Source organism: Porites lutea, chromosome 5, assembly GCF_958299795.1.
Source record: "Porites lutea chromosome 5, jaPorLute2.1, whole genome shotgun sequence".
Classification (NCBI taxonomy): Eukaryota; Metazoa; Cnidaria; class Anthozoa; order Scleractinia; family Poritidae; genus Porites; species Porites lutea.
The window spans coordinates 19,408,369-19,425,426 of NC_133205.1; the positions used below are offsets into that span (position 1 = coordinate 19,408,369).

The 17,058-nt window shown below is 40.1% G+C and overlaps 1 long non-coding RNA gene across 1 annotated transcript; it reads right to left on the bottom strand.

Annotated features, from left to right (window-relative positions):
• Window positions 1-1,186: 1,186 nt before the first annotated feature.
• Window positions 1,187-16,582, bottom strand: LOC140938852 (uncharacterized). The gene is made up of 3 exons (XR_012165573.1): window positions 16,371-16,582; window positions 7,689-7,767; window positions 1,187-1,290 (listed from the first exon to the last, which is right to left on the bottom strand). It is a non-coding gene; the product is annotated as an uncharacterized lncRNA (long non-coding RNA).
• Between the last annotated feature and the right edge of the window lie 476 nt (window positions 16,583-17,058).

Below are 17,058 nucleotides of genomic sequence, written 5' to 3' on the forward strand. Positions count from 1 at the left end.
TCAAAACAGTTTAAGTGCATGAAGTATACGTAAGGTTCTTTGAACAAGAAAATGACTTGACTGAATAATAATATGAAACTCCATACACATCAGTGTACATGTAAGCTTGCAGTACATTATTTGTCCTTTTTTTGGCCAAATTAGAGCCTTTTTCTCTCAAAATGTTTCCTATTCTAGCCAAACTTTCTCCAAATTAATGCTGCTGACACAACGATTGTGAGCTTAAATTAAAAGGTTGGCAAATAATTGGGTCATTGACAGTGTACATAGTTCTTTGACAACGCCTTTGCAATACAATTTTGCATATGAAGGTGATGTAAAACTGCTGTAAACTAGCAGACCTTAGCTAATATCTATAACATAACTGTGGCAAAACTGACCAAAAGGAAACTAATACTTATCCAAGAATAATAATGCTAAATCTATTTGGCATGATTGATTAATTTTCAAGCCAAATGTTCAGACACACAATAAACTAGGATTTATTATGCATTAGCAGTGTTTATTCAACACCTACAATGGATTGTAGGTTGAGTGACATCCACTTAAGTTGCCCAAATTATACTTAGTTGTCGCGATGCAAACAGTTAAGTGTTTTGAAAGTTTTCCTTCATTTTGTGAAGACAGTGAATTGGATGGCTTTTTGAGCTTCAAACACGCTGTTATTTCCTAAAATGGTTTGGGGTCTAGTCAATTTTAACAAATTTGCATTTACCCATCAAAATCTGACTGTAAATAGATTCAATATCTTTTCTCAATTAACTGCTCTGAGATGATGTTCTAGATTTTGTTCAAAAACTTACTTTTTGGAAAATTAAGCAAACATCACTATTTTGTTTTGAACACCGACCAACTTCTCTGTAACAAAATAAAGTGGAATTGACAAGGATCATCAGAAGTGGAAACTTTTGCCTTTTATTTTTTACTTTCTTATTTCCAACAAAATTGTATAAATGAATCTTGTGGCAAAAAACGGTGGAGAAAGGAAACCCCATACATCTTGAATCGTGAGAATGATGTAGTAAACTACTGGATGTGCGCAGACAAACCGACCCCTTAAAGATATCCTCTATTGTTAACTCCCTTAAAATACATCTAAATGCAGTTTAATGTAATGTTCTGGATAAGATAAGTAATTGTCTTTTGAACAAGCCAGCCACATTTTATTCATCTGGTTCACTCAAAAGCTGGATTACAAAGCAAACTATGCAGCCTTTACAGTACTGAAGATAACCTCTATTCTTAACATTGAAGACTTGATCCAGTCTGTTTGTGGCATATGCATCTGACCTGGAAGAAAAAAACCACAAAACATTAGCAACAGGATAAAACTATCTAAAGTCAGGGGTTTCAAGTAGCCATCTGGTTAAATTAGAGACGGTAAAAATGTGTCAACAGCTGTATCAATGAGGGGCCCATAAGTCCCCCTCTAGGGTGTTCTTTTTCTTGGGGCATGCTTCCCCAGAAATTTTTGAAACATTACTACATTATTGAAACATTACTACAGTGGAACCTCTATTCAGGGTATAGCCTGCGAGCAAGCTCTGCATTTGGGGGAAATCGTGAAAAGTTGACGCATGAGAGGCATGTGAGAGGAGATACGAAAGCAGGGGGCGTGGGAGAGAGAAGAGAGCTTGCAACGATCACTTCCAAATTTTCATTTGCATCCCGAAAAAAACCCCAGGACATTGCAAAGCGTGAAAACTGTCACCGCAAATGTGCCGCAGATTAGAAAAGTAACAACTACCTGTTTAGTTTAGATAGGCGAGGGCGCACAGAAATTATTTATTTATTAACTTGCTTTCGCAACAGCTTTCCACTGCATCAAAGACGAACATTTTTGACCACTGATATGTTTTTTTTATCCACTGGACGTGGAACGTCAAGGTGTCCACTCAAATAACAACTCAATAGATTCTCGTTTCGTTTACATTTGAAAAGTCGTCCACATTCAGAAGACTAAGCTCCCCATGGTAATCACCAACCAGGCTTCTCTTACGTTTTACTCCAGCTACTCCTGTGAAGAGAGATGGTTTTTGTGGTGATGGTGGTGGTTGATATGACATCTGGTTCCTCTTGAAAGCTGTTGGTTCAAACTACAGTTGAACCTCCACTAATGTCCAACTCCCCACAACGGCCACTTCTCTACAGTGAGTACATCCCCAATAGGGATCTTCAATCCTGCCATACTGACCAAAATTTTCCCTTCATCCCGAAATCCTAAAAGTTTTTATCACAATCTGTCACAATCTTGGTAAAATCTTTTAATTACATTTCATCACATTATGATGTCCAAGCCTCACCGTAATATTATTATAGCCTGTGTAGCAGGCGTCAAGTCTTTGATATTTCTCCTATCACCTAAGACCGCAGGGGTGGATCCAGGATTTTTTCAAAGAGGGGGTTGTAAGTATGAGAGTAAAATTTTCACCATCTGGAATCCCGGATCTCAGCGCTTTAAGGCAACAATTTCCTGAATCCCACTTCATAATAACGCTAAATCCCACGTCTGATCCATAAACGCAATCCTGAATCCCCCTTCCATATTTCTTTAAAATCCCAAATCCCAGGCTCCAAAAAGGCTAAATCCCGGACCCCGAAAAACCCACTGGGGACACTCTCTACAATGGCCACTTATCTTAAATGCTTCTTGTTTAATCCTTTCTGTAACGGCCACCTTTGACAAAGGCAATTGCCACTAAAGTGGTCCCCAACTACCAGTTTTTTCAGCTACTGATGAAAAAGGCAAGAAAGGTCATGAAATTTGATTCCTGTAGAGAGGAGAAGGCGTTACGTCATGTTGCCATGGTGCCAAAATTTTTTGATGACAACAAACCGATAAAGCCACTTAAAAGTGTATTACCCGATGATTATAATTTCAAAGGACAGAATAATAAAAAGAACTTCTAAGGCTTCACCAAACTCATTAAACGTCCTAGAATGCAAATCTAATGACTTTGCCGTGTGAACCCGTTAGTGTACATTTTCTTGGTGACAACAACTCTTAAGCACAAGCAATTTCAAGGGCTCTTGCCGAATCTCTACCTTCCCATGGAGATTCCAGCCGCAGGACCACAAACATGGCTGAGTCGGCTGGTCCTCTCATCTCAGCTATGAAGTCAACGCAGTCTCCGGTGGAAACTTGCCTCTAGTGGTTGGGGGCTGTCGTGGTGGCAGCATTGGATCTGGGCCCTCCACGTTTCCAAGTCTCAACAAAGAATTTGTGGTGGGTCCTGGCTATGCTCCAGTCTAATATAAGCTTGTTTCTAAAATTATAAGTAGCGTAGGAGTGCTGGGAAGGTCTCTCCTAACTGGTCACAGGAAACAATGACAGCTGCGACATGACCAAAAATTACAGCAGGGATTTTGAAGACCTAGCCAACCTTTAACCATCCGAGCTCAAGAAATCAGTCCTAAGCGTTTTTGGAGGGAAAACTGGTGGTATTGGGTCTAAGAAATGGGTCATTGAAATAGCAGACGTCGTCACCTGGACAGAAGCCTTCACAATCTTTTGGATGACTCTTTGCCACACCTTCCCCTCTTGCTGGAAAGATTTAAACCAGTACAAGCTACTCATTATTCAGACAGCAAGGTGCTTCTCTGACAAAAGACATCGCCTTCAGAAAAGAAGTGCCAGCAGTCTCGGGTCAACCGACTAGTCTCACATGCACCCATACCTCTACAATTTTCACACCAGATCTCTGACTACCACTTCAGCCGCTTTAGGCTCCTCAACTTCTTCTGCCTTGTCACTAACAGAGTCTCTCGCATATTTGGGTAATCACCAGTCTTGCCACTATAGCCACTCCTGGAATGACGGTTGCCTTTTGGCTACTGCCGGTTTCTTCACTCCTGCAAAACAAGCCTTGGGGACCACCCACTGATCTGACCATTCAGCATGGAGTGAATGGTACCACTCCCCTTCTCTGTCAAAGGGGGCTCACCGCCATCACTAGGTCACCTCTCCTAGCCAATTCACCTGTACATAGTTTTTATTTTGTCCTCTTTGGTTCTCATGATAACCTTTCAGCTCCTTCTGTTTTACCTTCTCAGCAGCAGGGTCTGCCAAGTTCTGGACATTTGTTGAATTCTCTGGCCATTTGTACATTAAGCCCGGTTTCTCAGCTTACTCCCATTACAGTGGATAGATTCCAGCATGAGCTCTGCCTTCATCCTACCCCAGACAAAGTTGTGTACGTGGTCCAAGGCCTTGGTGATGGTTTTCACCTTGGCTTCAATTACAGTACTTCCTTGAAGTCAGCGAGGAAAATATGGCTTTGGCACTCCTAAACCCTCATTTCATTGACAATTACTTGCAATTGGAAATTCGGACAGGCAGGGTGGCGGGCCCCTTCACTTAGACTCCCCTCCCTGTCCTCCATGTGAGCCGTTCAAGGTGTCCACAGCATGGTTGCTCAAAAAAATAGGAAAATAGGAAACTCAGGATTGAGAATATAAGAAAAATAGGAAACTTTGCATTAAAACATAGGAGAAAAATAGGAAAATCAAAAGTACTTTTGTTGACAAAGATAGCTTCCCTGCACCCCATAAGGGTTATAATAAAGGCTATGGGTCCTCAGATTCTATGTTGACAGGATTTAGATCAACTTTCGCGGCTAAGAAGGAGTGAATATGATCAGTAATGTTTAGTTTATTGGCTCAGTTACGCTGTATTAAATCAGAATGATAATTACGATTGAAACAGGTCAAGCGTGGTTCTATAATCAAAGGTGATCATATGAAATTCCCTTCAAGTTGACGGCAAATCTTTCAAAAGCTTTGAAGAGTGAAATTTCTTAGATAGAAATTTCTTACAATTGAGTTGTCATTGAAGGATATCGAAAAAAGTCATATAGAAAGCTTTCCTTCCATTAATCTGCAATTGATGGCTGGTTAAGAATATGCTTGTTTGAGTCAAAAGACCACATAATTTTAAGTACGGAACCTGGCTCTCCGCGGTGTATGCAAAATGACACTGATCTATTTGGTACCAGATTATAAGTGTGTCATGGTTAAGTTCTAAGAAGAACATAACACTCTGCTTAGCTATGACTGAAGACCGATTTTGCAACCAAAATATTGGATCCTTCACCAGTTGCTTAGGTATAGCTGTTAACAAGGGCTCACCAAGAGAGCTAGTGCCGTAAACTAAACTTTAGTCCGTTCTTTTCATGTAGCATCCAGAATCAGCTAGAGATTGGTTTTTTAAACAAGAAGCTGATTGGATGATTTATCTGGCCTGTGTTGTGAGAGGACAACTTGATCCGGTTTTTAGTTTCAAAGATGAACATAAAAGCGAGGAAGACTTCAAAATAAAATATAACATGTACAGATACTAAAATGCAGTTTCAGTGGGCTATGCAAAATATTTAACAATTATTCCTCGAGCCCAAATGGGCTATTGACTTAGAGGCCATGAGGGGGAGAGGAATAATTGTTTTAGTAAAATCCAACTAGTTGGTCAAAAATATCGAGAATAAAAAAAATTTACCTAGTTAAAGCTAGACTTTAATCTTTTTTTGCCGCCAAAAAGCCCGCACTTTTCGCTACTAGTGGGCTATAACATATAGCCTAGTAGTAGCTCAACCAATCAGAATGCAACACTGATAATAGGCCACTAGTTGGATTTTACTAATATTAAATAGTCATGAGGACTATAACACTTCATACAATACATGCAGGTGCGCGAGAAAATTATACAAAAAGTAATAACAAAAATGTTAACAGAACTCTAATAGGCAATAGAGGTCATGGAAAGAACAAACGCAACTGTCATTTTCACTAATATTAGAACATCGAAGTCAACATGCTACTTGCTTTATGATAAATTTCACTCAAAAACACATACAACTATAATTCCATTCTCAATTTTGTTACAAATTTTGGCTTCACCAGCTAAAAAATAGGAAAAATAGGAGGTTTTAGTTTAAAAATAGGACAAAATAGGAACAGGCTCAAAAAATAGGAAAAAATAGGAAAAAATAGGAACTGGACACCCTGGCCGTTTCAACGTCATCCTCAAATGCCATCACAATCAATACCCATCACAATCAACCTGATGCACATTATTTTTCAGTCCTTGAACTTCTCTGACTACAACCATACAATGCTTGGGCTGCCTGCTGTCTTGGGTTTTTGGGTATCTTATGCGCTGGTGAGTTCACCGACAACTCCCACTTCAATCCTGACATCCACATTGCTGTCACCGATGTCCACATTAACATTAAGTACTCTACGATGGACCTCTTTCGCCAAGGTTGCTATATCCACATTGCTGCTGAGAAACATAATCTCTGCCCCATGCACCCCCTTACCCAGTATCTACATGTCCGTGGCTCAACTTCTGGCCCCAATTTCATTCTCTCTGAGGCACCCCTCTAAATTGACAATGACTGACATCTGGTATTCAATTCATCCTCTCCGCTCCTGGGGTCCCTGGTTGCTACATCGGTCATAGCTTCTGCATTAGCACAGCTATTTCAGCAGCCTCTTGTGGCTTACCAGATCACCTCATCAAGATGCTTAGAAAATGGTCCAGCCACGCGTATCAGATCTATATGCACACTCTCATAAATACTATTATGGGGGTAGCAAGCCTACTCACTTGACAGGTTATTTCTTGTGTATCTTCCTCCCTTTCTTGTTATTTTTGTAGGGTGCTTCGGCACTTTGGTAGTTCAGGGACAGAGCTTGCAGTTGAGGGCTTGCAGTCTGTAAGGCATCGTTTATAAAGTTAAGGTTTTTTGGAAAATAGTCTACCTCTTCTTTGAATGTGTACCTCCGCGGAGAAAATTATTGTCGTCAAACTGCCGAGAGGGTAGTGTGGTTTATTAGTTGCAAGGATAGGTCACAAAAAGAAAAAGAGAGAGTCCTTGTGCAGCAGTTTGGTGCAACTGCATCCTGTTTGCCTTACTGAAAGAAAGTGAAAGGTAGGCTACTGCTGAGTAGATTCATAAAGATGTCACGAGGCTTTGATTGATAGCCTAGAGAGTATATAGAGCTGGCAATTACTGTACGTTGCATCAGAGTGCAGTTCAGCGTTAGTACGTGGAAATAGAATACTGGTAAAAAATGTTTTACATCAAACCTGCCATTAGAAAGTTTGTAGCAGTCAGGTATCTGCGGGTACCTTGATCCACTCTCAGTAGACTGTAGTTTGTGCAGCAAAGTCTCTTCCATAGGGACTAGAATTATTGAATGGTTGTTGGTAAGTTGGAGACTCATAGCCGCTATAAGACTGGAGTACGCTATTGTGTAGCTTTGATTTGGTAGCACCTGAAGTATATATAGTGCACCATGTAGTCTGCTGTAGTGTAGAATGTTGCCGTTGTGTGAGTAGTCTGTTTTTGAATTGGCAGTGTAATTGGGGCCTTCCAGGCTCCGTTCATCACAGGTCTCCACAGACCATACGTCTTCATACATGTAGGTTGTTAGCAACGTTAAAACATTTGTCACATTTTCCCATGAAGCAATTAATGGTGAACAAAACATTCGTTAAATTTTAGAGATTAAAAAATGGTAAGGGACTGAGACTAGGGAAATACTTCTCCACAGAGAACACTTCCCCAGTGTTTTTTAATATATTACATGTACGTCCTCTACGTGGAATCACATTTTTAAGAAAAAACTTTAATTATTCTTTAAAAGCATCTAAAAGACTCTGACACACTAACCCGAGATACACTTACATGTACGTCTGTGTGCATCCAGTGCTTTACAACACCAACCATGTACCGGTAAATATAAAATGCAGCAACCATTTCATGTCTGTTGGAAGTTAAGGACAAAATGAAACAGTTTACATACAGTGTACATGTAAGGAACTTATTATCAAACACAGTGCAGAAGGAAGTTTGGATTATTATATGTTTCTGGGCCAGAACTGACCACCTACCTCTCCACAAAGCCAACAGTTTGCCCTTTAGTGAAAAGTTAATGTTAATGTTGGCCTAGGAGAGGGATACATGTAGGTGGGTGGTTTCCCAGAAATGTATAATGATCTGGAAGGTTTAACACTAAAACATGAATGGCTAATTTTCATACAAAAAGACCCGAAAATAGGTTCAGTCAGCTGGTTACTTTCTTCAGCATTCATCAAACCTTTAAAACAAAACAGCCCAGGGGTAGTTTCAAAAAGAAAGCACTCGAAAATGAAGACCAAAGCACGCAGCACGAAGCACCCAAATCTCAAAAACAAATTTAAATTTATGTTTTTAAAGTTCAGTTACAGGACCTTTTATAGGGCTAACCTTGTGTTACTCCATTTCAAATATGTATCATGTTTAAATGTAAAAGTCTTTGAATAAAGTATTATTATAAAGACTTGATGTTTCAGTTATTTCTGAAGGATCCTTGCCTACAGTTAATTCTCTACTGTCCACCTTCCAATGCACTTTCATTTACTATAACTGCTCAAGGAAAATCTTTTGAGTTTAATTTTTAATCTCTAACTAAATCACAAATCGTTCTTGTTTTCACCGCCCTTTCTTTGAAGTTTGCAGTAGATCTGGTGGGCCTAAGAAGGCCTCACTTTCATGCTTACATCCCAAGTGTGTATGACACTGTTAAAGGCAGTTACAGAAATCATCTTAGGTTAAGATAAGGCCCACTTATACCTAGAGTTACTGTTGAATCACTGCAAATTTTGGTTTTTTTTAAAATTCTTTTTATCCTTGAAGCAGATCCCAGGGGGAATACTGTGGATTTCAAGTGACAGCAACAATGAAAGGATTTTTCTTGGTTTGAAATTTTCAATTTCAGGATGCTGTTGGGTAGGAAAATTTTGGCAAGAAACTTTTGGGGTAGCTTGATTTAAGAAGGGACTTTTTTGGTTATTCAAAACTAAATGGTTCTATTTTTGTGTTATATCATTTAGTTCAGAAATTCGGCATGGGGTTTTTGGGGGGTTAAATTTTGGTGCAGGGATTTTTTTTTTTTTTTGGGGGGGGGGGGGTTTGTTTGAATCCCATATGGTAGTTCTTGGACCAAAAATGGGCCAAAGGAATAAGAAAGCATTATGTGACCCTCCATATGATTTCAGGGACAAAGGTGATAACATGCTCACAACACGATTCCACTTAAACACAAAAGAAATTGTAAAGTCAAGACTTTAACACGTCACTTACAAAGCACACTAGAGCACACTTTAATTATGCAATGCTTTTGTCGCAAAATTATTAACAGACTAAAAACAATAAAGCGTGCTTCAATAAAATAGAACAATGAAGCGTGAGCAGCCTAACATGGAAAGCAAGTTACCTTTCAATAACAAAAGCTAGGATGCAAGAAGACACCATACTCATTGCACGCAAACTTACTGGATTAGAAGTGAAAGTAACATTATTGTAATACAATCACTGTACAGTCATTCTTATGTGGAAGCCAAAGCTCTTATCAGTAAATAATCAGTCAGCTTCGTGATCAGAAAAACAAAGCTGAAACATTTTCTACAAAGGAATCAAGGATTTAAACCAGACTCTTTGAATTTTCAGTTTATGTGGAGCATGTTTTTTTTTTCCCCCAAACATTACAAACATATTTCTTTTAGCTTTCTTTTAGAGCACCTTGAATTTAAAGGTTGAAACAATGTTAAACGAATTACCTCGACCGCATAACATGAGCTAACACATCAACATTACATAGCCAAGTTGTAGATAAATCATAAAACTTAAGCTAGAAAATTATTATCATGAAGTCTATCTCTTGAAATGTAGAATGGTGTGTTTATTTTTGGAGCATAGCATGTGAAGGTACATGTATACGTATTTGCGTTTGTCTCATGCGACGGGTTGAAGAAAGATCGAAATACAGCTGCCGAGAATCTTTTTCTAAGTTTAAATGTAATGTTACTGTGATGGGATAATTTCAAAAATTTACCACAAAACGTACTACAAAAAAGACAAAGATAACACAGAACAAATGATCTGAGAAATCTCTGAGTGCACCATTTGTAGCACTACTTCAATTTTAGCAAATCGAGGCATGTCACATGTAATATGAAACTTCTTGCTTTTACACACATCAAAAGTTTTTTGTAGACTTCATACATACAACAGCAACCTAACGTTTTTAAAAGCAAGGGGAAACAGTCATGGTTATAATACTGATCAAGGTTTTTCTAAGACTTGCAGATTCATTCAACATCATTTTTAGACAAGAAACTTCATCTACACTACAGCGGAAGTCACAGAAGTGAATTTCAAGTGCTTGTTTGTTTACTTTTTATTGGCAGACATTTTTTGCCTAAAGCTGACGATCAAAGCATTACCTTTTCATTGCAAAAACACAAAAAGAGCAGGGAATTTTATTGTTTGTTCACTGAAAGTTGGCATGGAGGCTATCCAATAAAAAATTAAATTTATACGAGAGTTATATTTTCAAGATACGTTTTGTTTTACTTTAACATGTTAATCTGTGTCAACTTGCACACTAAGAATGTCATTGATCACACTTGACTAAAACAAAGGGTAAGCGTGCTAAATACACTGAAACAAAACATAGTGTGTCACTGATTGCTTCAGCAATTAAATATGCACATAAACTGTGTGTCTTTGGATACACTAAGTGTGTTGTGTTAGCGTGTTGTGAGAGTGTCATCACCTTTGTCCTTAAAATCATTTGGAGGGTCACATATTATATTTGCAGCTCCTTGCACCTCCTCTGTACGTCCAACTCTTACTTCCCCCTTCCTTGCCTTAATATCCCTTCCCTGTCAATGAACTGAGTCCCCCAATTTGCAATTATTATATGAAACACATTACATTGACACGCACTTCCTTGAGCACACACTACAATAATAATATTTTACATTAACTGCTGCATTCATCACCTACGATGTTATAAAACAATTAGCTCAAGCTTCAGCCGTGCATATTTCAAGAGGCTAGAGTTGCTCTTGGCTGCGCCTCAAGCAACTCTTACACTCTCTTTTCTCAACACTGATGCATGAACTAATTGTGAAATGTTGGAGATGATCATATACAAGCAAAGTAGTCAGAGATGGAGGTTTGACTGTAATATTCATTTTATGAATGTGTATTCCCAGAAATTCCCTACAAATAGAAATATTGCAAACAATATCAAATTTAAAATTGATTAAAGTTCAGGAGTTTAAAGCGAAAACACTTTCACTTTAAATTTCCCGCTTCAAGCATTAATTTACGGTGCAGTGTAAAATGCGGACTGCGGACTGACTGCGGACCATTGTTTTTAGGGTTAGAAAACATTGGGACTATTGTTGTCACCTGCTCATTTGCATGGTGAAAACAAGTTATATTCTAATTCGCTACCCCGCTCAAACGAATATAAAACATTTATCATGTAACATGCAACCTCAATTGGGGTGTGTCAACACGAGCCGTGTGCGACCCTCTTTATTATGCCTTCATCAACAGAATGGATGGAAATAATACAACAAACAGAATGAAAACTCGGAAATGTAAAAAATTACAGCAAGAAAAACAACCCAACAAAATGATCCAAACTATGCTCGTATAACAATGATTCATACAAAACGTGCTAAACTTTTCATATAGCAGCATGCAAAAAACTATGTCTAAGAGAAACCCCTGGTCACTGGGTATTTAATTTTGAGGGCGTAGGGACGGTCGTAAGACGCGAATGAATATAAATGAGAACAACTCAAATATATAGCCTACCGCTAATGAAGCAACAGAACAGCATACCGTGTAACACCCCAAAGAAAAGGTTACATAACCCATGATAACTACATTTATATTCTAATTCGCTACCCCGCTCAAACGAATATAAAACATTTATCATGTAACAAGCAACCTCAATTGGGGTGTGTCAACACGAGCCGTGTGCGAACTAAAAGAACGGGAAATACGGAAAATTAAATACCCAGTGATAATGAAACCGACAACAATGAATGAAACACTATCCTTAATGTAACCGTCTTTTGCCTTGTCTGATTTCCAACGGCCGTGTCTTTTAAACAATCTGTCAGGCACTCGAGCATTAGCAGCAGCGGAGGCGCCTCCGGCCCTAAGGCTATGGAGACCGTAGTCTTGCTTAGGAAGGCCGATGGAATCGAAAGCGCTAAGCACCCGCGTTCTAGTATAAGAAAAAGGAACAGACCCGCGCAATTTATAAGCTCCGGTACTGCGAAGAAAAACAAGAGGGCGAAAAACAAACTCTTCGCTGTCTGCTGAAAAAGAAGCGGCCACAAAATATCGTTGAACTAATAAATAAGGACATGTATGCCTTTAAAGTTTTAGCGATAACAACCCAAGCCCCATCCCTGTAAACGTCAGTCTTACTTCGATGAACAAAGATTCTCATAAAAGAATCTTCAAACTGAAAATCACACCTGCGTAACTGAACCAACTCGTTAAAGCGAAAAAACCCTGCATAACCTAAAACGCACAAAGTAAGCACTCGTAAATCAGACAAACTAGCTGAAGACGATCCATACTTAGAAAATAAAAGCTGAATAGCCTCGGGGGGTCACAGGCTCTTTCTTTTTAACAGGGATACTGAGAAGCCTCTTAGCAGATTCTATTAAAGGTAAAACTAACGAGGAATTACAGGGGTCGGGTATAGACCTGCCAAATCATGCACCCACTTGAGCCCATAATGGACTTCGTCAATAGTACTGCAAGAAGCAGATTCTTGAATCAAGCTAAGAAAGAACAATGAAACGTGCACACTAGAAGCGGGAAATATAACAATTTCTTTAAACTGAGAAGCCCATTTTCTCCACGTATTGAAGCCCTTTTCGTACTTCCTCGCGGTACTGTCGGCTTTGGATTTAAGAAGAACTGCGGGGAGATCTTGAACCAGTGCCCGGAGTCGCCCGTCTTCAACCTGTTGAAAATTAGGCTGCAAGGCATCTTTGAGAACTTCTACGAGGATAAGAACAAAAATATATGGCAAAATTCCTCAGTACACGCACTGGGAGTCAATACGGCAATAAAAAATGGACGCTTGGTAATGCCTCTGACCGGATGCAAAACTATTTAAGGCCGAATGGGCCAGCTCAAAAACGACGGTAAACAAGCCACTCGGCGAGCTAGTTTCATGCGAAACGAGGACAAATGAACCGACGAGCGGAATAAAAAACACGTGAGCCAACATAAAGCCACTCGGCTTGAAAAAACTAAGGCCCCTTAGCGCCAATTCTGACTGCCAGCACCGCGCTGTTAAACCTGTCTGAACCAATGAGTGAATCTTTGTAACACCCAAGGGCAAAAATCCCTGAGGGGTCGGGAAAATTAATGTACTCAAGGACGTACGGTCGGAATTGAACAGCATTTGCGAACAAGAAAGGCCAAAACACATTAGACGGCCAATAAGGGACGACTAAAGTACCAACCGCACCACATACAAGGAGATGCTGAACCGCCCTAGTAATGCAGTGGACGGGAGGGACTAGCCAATTATTCTCTCCATTCCACGAGATTGAAAATGCGTCAACAGCTTCAGTGCTGGGTACGCGAAACCTAGAATTGAATCTGGGAAGATGGGCGTTGGCAGCATTCGCAAACCTGTCGACTGTATGTGGGCCCCAAAGGTGGTCCAAGTGTGCGAAGAACTCGGGGGTTGTATACCAGTCATCGAAGTCTACAATGTGGCTAATCGCATCAGCACAAGCATTAAGTTCCCTGGGAACCCACTGGGGAATAAGTGTAATATTGTAAGTTCGACAAAAATAGAAAATATCAAGCGCAATAGAATGCAATTCTGCACTAGGACTCCCTATCTCCACAACACGAACGGCCCCTTGGCTGTCAGAATGCCACTTTACACACTTACCCCGAACTGAGGCTTTGAACGCACTTAAGGCAAATTGTATAGCCTTAAGTTCTCTCCAGGTAGAGCTCTTAGCTGCTTCGCAAGCGGTCCACATACGATGGGACACCTCATTAGTGCCCACAACAAAAGCCCCGCAGGCGACGTTGCTAGCGTCCGAATAGCTAAACAAAAGGGGAGCATTATAAGGCAAAATAGGTCTCGTATTAAGACTAACGATATTGTTTTTCCAGAAAAATATTTCAGAGAGGCAATCATTATGAAGCCCGATATTAAAAAAAAAAAAAAAAAAACGAGAATCCCAACTACGGCAGGATTCTATGACCTTGTAAAGAAAACGGGTTTTGAGACGAGTCAGGTTACCCAAAACTGGCGACATGGACATAACATGACCTGCGATAACGGCACAATCCCGAGCCGTAACATAAGGTGCGGATAGAAGAAATTTGTCAATCAGAGCGATAAATTTGCAAATACGTCTATCGGTAATAGAAATGGTACCGATAACTAAGTCCCAGTTTAAACCCGACCAAACAAGCACCTGAGTGGGGTTCCATAGTGATTTGGCGGAGTTGGCAACAAACCCCGCACTGCTTAAGGATGATTGCACAAACAATGAATTTTCCTTGGCCATAGGTAGTGAATCCCCTTTTCCGCACCCATCGTCGAGGAACACAACAATTTTAATCCCGTTAGACCTCCAAAACTTAACGAGTGGTCTGAGACACTTGGTGAAGACGTATGGGGCTGAGCTTAGACCGAACGGAAGTGATGTAAAACAAAAATACCGAACGGTACCAGAAAAAACCCAGGAGAAACCCAGAAAAGTTTGGTGATCCGGAAAAATATCGATATGATGATATCCAGACTTGAGATCAAAACTGAAAAGGTAATCGCCGTTATTAACATATGATAATAAAACTCTCCAATCTTCACACCTAAACTTCTGTTTCCAAATAAAATGATTGACATGACGTAAGTCCAGAATAAGCCTCTTCTTGCCTGAAGACTGTATCGAGACAGAGAGTGGATTAACGACATGTGGAATAAAGGGCACCTCAACGACGGCGTGAGTGTGGACTAATTCAGCGATAGCCGACTCCACGAAAGACGCATTATTAAGAGCTGACTGATGATTGTTAGAAAAACGCGCCTGACAAGGTGTGCTAATGAATGGGATCCGATAACCGAATTTAATAGTATCGATAACAAAACTATTGGCACCAATAGTGTGCCAATAACTAAAACAGGACCTAAGTCTACCCTTAAGTACTGGCAATGCGTAATTCTGTTCAAATTCAAATAGATTACGATTATAATCGAAATCGACTAATGAACTAGAGTCCCTTTCCCTGAAATACTCCAAATAAGAAGGATACATGTCTAATAAATTGAGTAAAGCTAATATCTAACCTTGGAGAACAAGTTTTTAATTCTGTGGTCCTATTTACCTCCAATGCCCGAAAAACCACAAGAACTAGGAAAGGACGGCCCCGAGCTTGAAGATCTGGCTTGAGGATTAACTTGACACTGAGATGTCCAATGACCTTGCTGGCCGCAGGCGAAACAAATATCACTTGATCTTGGTTTGCTGAAAGCGCCAAAAGTACGAGAAATAGGTCTGGAGGATGATGAATGTTGGCCAGCAAACGCGGTGGCTGCGGTAGATGATTAGAGTTGTGAATAACCTTGCTTGGATGGCTTCGCTTTCTGTTGGCGTTGGTTGCGTTTACGAAGGGCCCTATGCTCGGCACGGCGGATACGCTTTTCGTCCTCTGACCCGCTAGCCAGCTCGTCTGATAAATACTCGTTCACCAAATCCCAACCGCCGGCGAACTTGTCTGCCAGTCTGATAAGTTTGTTGCGCTTCTTGATGTCAGAGTCTAGTTCTTCCAGGTGAGTTTTTACAAGGTCTAATTTTCTCTTCCCGAGAGCAACTGACGCCGACTTCACCTTCTCTGCAAGGTCGGAGTTGAATTGAAACTGTTTCTTATTACCTTCGAATCTAAACGTGATCTTGGATTCTTCATTTAAGCTTTTTGGCCACAGAATCGGTATTACTGCACGACTCGTCTTGAATATCGCGCTTCAAGGCGCCCAACTTCTTGTCGAAATAATCCTTAAATAGAGAGAACGCGGACGCTATATCACTGGATTCTGAAGACTGGATTGGTACTGAAGCTTCGAGAGGTTGAGACAAAGGTTGATTAGGGAGCGAAGGCAGCAAAACGTCGCTGCCAGGAAAATCTGTGCTCGCTGGAGTAACGTCTTCAACATCGGACATAATTTTGAGGGCGTAGGGACGGTCGTAAGACGCGAATGAATATAAATGAGAACAACTCAAATATATAGCCTACCGCTAATGAAGCAACAGAACAGCATACCATGTAACACCCCAAAGAAAAGGTTACATAACCCATGATAAATACATAGTCCGCAGTCTGTGTTTTATACTGACCGTTAGTTTACTGAATTAATTAAGAAAACAAACATTCCATGTTTACTGAAACTAAACTTTCAGACAAGGAAAACTCTTCTTAAAAGAATATAACTAAAGATGTTCTTTATACATAAAGGGAAAATAAATAAAAGCTTACCTCTAAGCATAAGCCGAATCCGTTGATTAAATTCTAAAGCCACGATGTGGTTTCATGGACACAGCGCAAAACGTGGTCAACATTCCAGTGATTTGCAGCTACACCGGCGAATTAATTTGCCCACAAATGCCACAGAACGAGGAACGTAATATTTCCACTGATAGTAATAATAGAATTGTCCATTTGCAGGAAGTTTTGCCCACAAACTTTACCATTTTCTCCTCATTTTCGATGATCATGGTTGCCATTGCACACAACAAAGGGTTCTCGTTCCCAGAATCTTTGCGGCATTAGATTTCCCACGAAAAACTGAGGTTGACCGGGTACTACCCTAAATGACCACACCCAAAATCGAAAGTTGGTTCTCTTTTGGACTTTTTCAGCGCCCTGAAACATGCCTATTGTCAGGAGCCCATTAAATGGAGCCTCCATCTCCTTTAATTTCTTGAGTCAACCCTTTCCCGAGTAGATTTATATATAGAACGGCTTGTTTTTCGCGAAAAGTGTCATATTTCCGTGAGTCTCGTATGTCACCGTGAAAAAAATGAAGTTGGATGAAGTCGAACTCATAAGCCCGTCCTTCGACCGTTTTCCTTTTTCACTATACGTCCATTTTTACAATTTTACAGCTACTGGGAAATAAAAGTTAATGAATTTACCCGACTGAGACTGAGCATGAAGCGATAGG